Source organism: Festucalex cinctus, chromosome 18 (assembly GCF_051991245.1).
Source record: "Festucalex cinctus isolate MCC-2025b chromosome 18, RoL_Fcin_1.0, whole genome shotgun sequence".
NCBI classification, from domain to species: Eukaryota; Metazoa; Chordata; class Actinopteri; order Syngnathiformes; family Syngnathidae; genus Festucalex; species Festucalex cinctus.
Window position 1 is genome coordinate 19,326,180 of NC_135428.1, and position 5,268 is coordinate 19,331,447.

Below are 5,268 nucleotides of genomic sequence, written 5' to 3' on the forward strand. Positions count from 1 at the left end.
AAGGGTGCCTCCTCCTATACTCATTTTGTTTTTCAACAGCGTAAAAGCGTGAGCAATGAGTTGCTAAGCTGCCTTGTGATGACTGTAAATCTTCCCCATTGTGTAATTTGCTCTAAAGCTCTTTAGCTGTATATGAATTTAAATACTTGGAATGACACAGTACAACATATTTCTCTTGGTTTCATTCAAAAGCTCCTTCTGAGTAGTCATACTAAACAAATTTCAAGACAATATAATGACCATTATTTTACCACTCACTGGGTTTGACTGATTGACATTATCTAAAAAGCTGAATGGTGCAACTACATTGGAGTCAGTGCTGATTTGGGTTAGGGATTTAGGGAGGGCTTATCAAGAAACGCTTTTTGGGCACCAAGTAAGCCCCCTCTGTCTCCACTGCCTTTTAATTGGGCTCACAGCAGGAACAAGGCACTGAAACACATGCCTCTCATCACTTACACATGCACATATATATTCTAAGCGGACAGTCACACCCTTCTTCACTTCATTATAAGAGTATTCAATCTTTGTTAGCTGATGCATGGATATGCTTCCTCTCAAGTGGATGGGAGAACAGCAATATTGTGTTGACCTTAACTACAGTACTGTACATGGTAATAAATAGTACTTCATTTAAATAGTGCTTTTCCACCTTAGAAGGCCCCTCAAAGCACTTTACATTCGACTACTCATGATGCAGCATCAGTAGCAACTGGGGGTTCAGCATCTTGCTCAAGGATACTTCAAGGTGGTAACAATGGCATGGAATCGAACCCACAACCTCTGAGTTGGGAGACAAACACTCTACCACTGAGCCACGCCACCCCATATGGTATGTATATGAGCATGTTTGTTGACTGACATCCTTTAAAACGATGAGCCATGCAGTTCAGAATGACATTAAAATTCAAATGGGAAAAAACAACAACTATAAAATGATTATATTAGCATCTAATGGCAGAAGTCTATTTTATTAGATCCTCATGTTTCAATTATTTTTCACCTCTGTTATTCTTATTTTCTCAACATTAACAAAAAGTGGCAATTATTATAAGACACTGTTCATTTTTCCAATAATGTAGAGAAATGTATAATACGTAGATAATAGTGTCAATGTCACATATTTTGTCCTATAAAAATAGAAATTCTCCCCCACTTTGTAGTTTGGCCGAAGAGGCTAATGGTGTAACGAGCTGTGGACCGGCTGTGGGTCAAGAGGCTTGGGTTGTTCAGCTGCTCCACACCTGAGCTTTGGCAGGGGTGAGCTGGGGGTCTGCATGGATGAGAAACCTTTGTACTCACTCACCATGGAGAGATAGAACCATCATCCCCAACTTCAACCATTAACAATCAAACATGCCCCCTTGTGATCAATGACACTTGAGGTCAAGATTTTGTATTTCTTTTCACTGCCCAGCAGGTGTGTATAAAAACATAATGGCTGTCTTATTTGGAACATCTTTGTTTGAAAATGAGTTAAAATGTTCTTGTTGCAGCCACTACTACTGTACACATTTTGTGGCTTGCAATCTCACATTAATGAGATGTCCATTGCAAATATTTCATAAACACATTCGGAGAACTGAAATTGAAATTCTACATATTAGTACTATTCAATGTTGCTAAATATAATGATATTATTAACCCCTGGGCATTATCTTATTTTTAAATGTCTTGGTCAGAACCATCAAAAAGCCCAATACGGGTCACAATAATGCCTAATTACGGAATGGTTTGTAACAGAAGACAGAAAAGGGGGAAATACCAATACAATATAATGGGTCAATAAATACCATATTATCAGCACAACTGTACATGTATATATGCAAGATTATAGCCATCAGATAGGTTCCTGTAGTTCCTTGGCAGGTTGACGTAACATAATACACATAAATCATACATAATATCACCATTTTCTTGAAATAAAAAATATTGGATTACATGGCTATAGCACTGAACTATAGAATTGAAGAAAAGTTTTGCCATCATCGAACATATTCTGAAATCCATATTATTCTTAATAAATGCAGTGGAAAGCGTGTAGAATGGGTCATCAACACCCCCAAGGACCACTTCACAGACATTGGCAAGTATTGGAAGTGGAAGCACTGTGAAACAGTGACCTTGAGCAAGTAAACACTCCGACATTTTAATAACCACGGTTTCAATTACTATGAAAAAAATATTTTTCTTCCATCACTCTTGGTTTTATTGGATTGTTAAAAAGTTCAATTTTTGTGTGTGTCAACCTATGTATACTTGCATTGTCTTAAAATTGTAAATACAGTAAAAATATTTTTAAATTATAATTTAATATTGTACAGCTCAAGGTCATAGTGCGCAACCAAACATAGCATACATAGAGACAAGCTAGCCAACAACCATGAGAAGATTTAACACGAAAAATAAATAAATTAAAAAAATAAATAAATAGATAAATAAATAAATCAGCAAATTTGTTATTTCAGGCATGTATATAAAACTGGGAGCTCTTTGCATTAAGTACCCATATCTTTACTGTTGTTGAATGGGACACAAAGTGAACCATGTTGTTGCCATGACAGTTCGTTGCATGAACAACCCAAAGACATGTTCCGCAATAAATTATAAACAACTCAAACAAAAGCATGACATTTATATTGTGATTTATGATTTTCCTTTTTAGTTGCATCATAAGTTATTTAATCACCAGCTAATTATGTGTTTCTTAATTGTATATGCATGAGATGTTAATGGTTGAGAAATGTCCCTAATTTGAAAAGCTGACTGTGATATTTAAATGTAATTGGTTTATGGGACCCAGCTGCTGCTTTTTTGGGGGTAACTTAAAAACACTACTGCTTGTACCTATTATTTTTATTTTTTATTTTTTTGCAAAATAATTTCACTAATTAGGTTTTATATGACATTGTGTTTAAATTTTCACACTCATGAATCACGAGTTTTACATCAATCATGTTGTCGCTTACAATCAAGACATCACAAAGTGAATGAGGAAGAAGAACTCCCCATGATTCTTTGGAAGTGCTTGAACTAGGGAATCCTCACGCCGACCCCCGTTGATATTTCCATCAGCGTTACTGAGGCGTGACATGACTTTGGCCATGACACGGGGAGCCTACCTGGATGTTTTGTTTTCAAACTGGTGGAGATCAGATGTTGTCAGTCATTACATCGCCTCTCATTAGGTTGCACGTCTCGTCCAAAGAAACTTAATGAGACAGTGTTTAATGTCCATAGTCCCTCTCTGCCCCTGATATAAGGAGGACGTGTGTTAGGGTGTGTCAAGCCAAATTACCTCGACATCCCGTTCAGCGATGGCACCTGGTCCCCCTTGTCGCTCGGGGGAGGTTAGCTCAGGGTAGGGGAATCCACTGGGACAGAGGCGCGGCTGGACCCAGCTGGGGGAAGTTAAAGAGCTAAATGTTGATTGGGGTGGTTCTGATGAGAGAAGAGTTTCGGGATCAAGGGAGTCTGCAGAGGACTTGTGGGGATTCTTTTGTTTGAGGATGTGTGTGAGAATCTCTAACATCAAAGTGAATGCCAAAGTAACAGCAATTCAAACCCTCCGTGCAGTGTCAGTTATGAATGTGATGTGTATCAAATAACAGTTACAGTAACATAATAATGGTAATTGAATTCATTCAGCGGGCATCATTGCAAGAAACAAGCATGTCATTGCAGCAGTCATGTTAAAGGTCCCATAGTATGAAAATGCACTTTAGTGTTTTTTGTTTTTGTTTTGTTTTAACAATAATATGCATCCTCGGCCTGTCCACAATCCAACCAGATATCTAAAATGTGTGCTTCAAATGGGCAGATTAAACTTCCGTGACTTGGTGATATGACGTCAATAAGACACGGATGTGCACTCGACCCAGCCCCCTCGAGTTAGTGGCACCGCCTCTGGTCACACCCACTGAAATTCGAGAAGATGGCTGCTCCTTTCTTTTTTCTTCCGTTTGCAAACAGCTCCGTGGAGAGCAATTGAGATTCTGTCGTCTCATGACTTTCCCTGAACATGCCCATCCTGTGGTAAGAAATTATTGGCGCCACCTTAATGGCCTCCAATATCGTGAAGGGTAAAAACTAGTGTTTATCCGTCAACTTTCTGTCCAAGAACATTGACAGTTTTTTGTTTTGTTTCTTACAACCACTCACTCACTCACTCACTCACTCACTCACTCACTCACTCACTCACTCACTCACTCAAGCTTACATCGTGTAAGCTAAAGCTACATGGTCTCCCAGGCGGAGAACCCACGTCAAACGGCACCGAAGGCAAGTGACGGTTCCACTCCTCCACCTGGAGCCCAAGAACATTGACAGTTACTTTGATGAAAAGGACATGATATATATGCGCGAGGTGGTCAATGTTGGATTGCTGATGGAATGTCAGGAGGTTTTTTTTTCCAACTTGGTGATGTTGCTATGAGTCTTGTAGTTACAAGTCCATCCATCCATCCATCCATCCATTTTCTTGACCGCTTATTCCTCACAAGGGTCACGGGGGGTGCTGGAGCCTATCTCAGCTGGCTTTGGGCAGTAGGCAGGGTACACCCTGGACTGGTTGTCAGCCAATCGCAGGGCACACAGAGACGAACAACCATCCACACTCACAAGCACACCAATTCTGAGCGCCCAATTAACCTGCCATGCATGTCTTTGTAATGTGGAAGGAGACCGGAGTACCCGGAGAAGACCCAAGCGGGCACGGGGAGAACATGCAAACTCCACCCAGGAAGGCCGGAGCCCGGACTCGAACCCGAGTCCTCAGAACTGGGAGGCGGACGTGCTCACCAGTCAACCACCGTGCCGCCTAGTTGCAAGTCTTGCAGTGTTATTATATTGAGGTATGTTAGCTACTTATCAGCTGCTAATTAAGCCAATAAGGGCTGCGGCGGAGGGCTAAATACTAACGTTTATCCATCAACTTTTCGTCCAAGAACATTGACAGTCAGTTTGATGAAACGGACATGATATACATGCGCGAGGTGGACATGTTTAGATTGCCGATAAAGTGTCATGAGGTTTTTTCTTCACCTCGACTTCGGCAACACTGCTATCACACCCGTCCCCATGGGCGGGCCATAGGGGTCCGTGCCTGCCCACCAAGATGATTGTGCCCGCCCAGTTGAGGCATGGATCTCTAAAATGGTTCTCCTTTTTTTATTATTATATTTTTCCATTCATTCGGTTTAGCACTCTTATATCCGAGTGTCAGTAAACGCAACACAGGTCCCGCGGTGTCGGAGGTATGTTACGTTT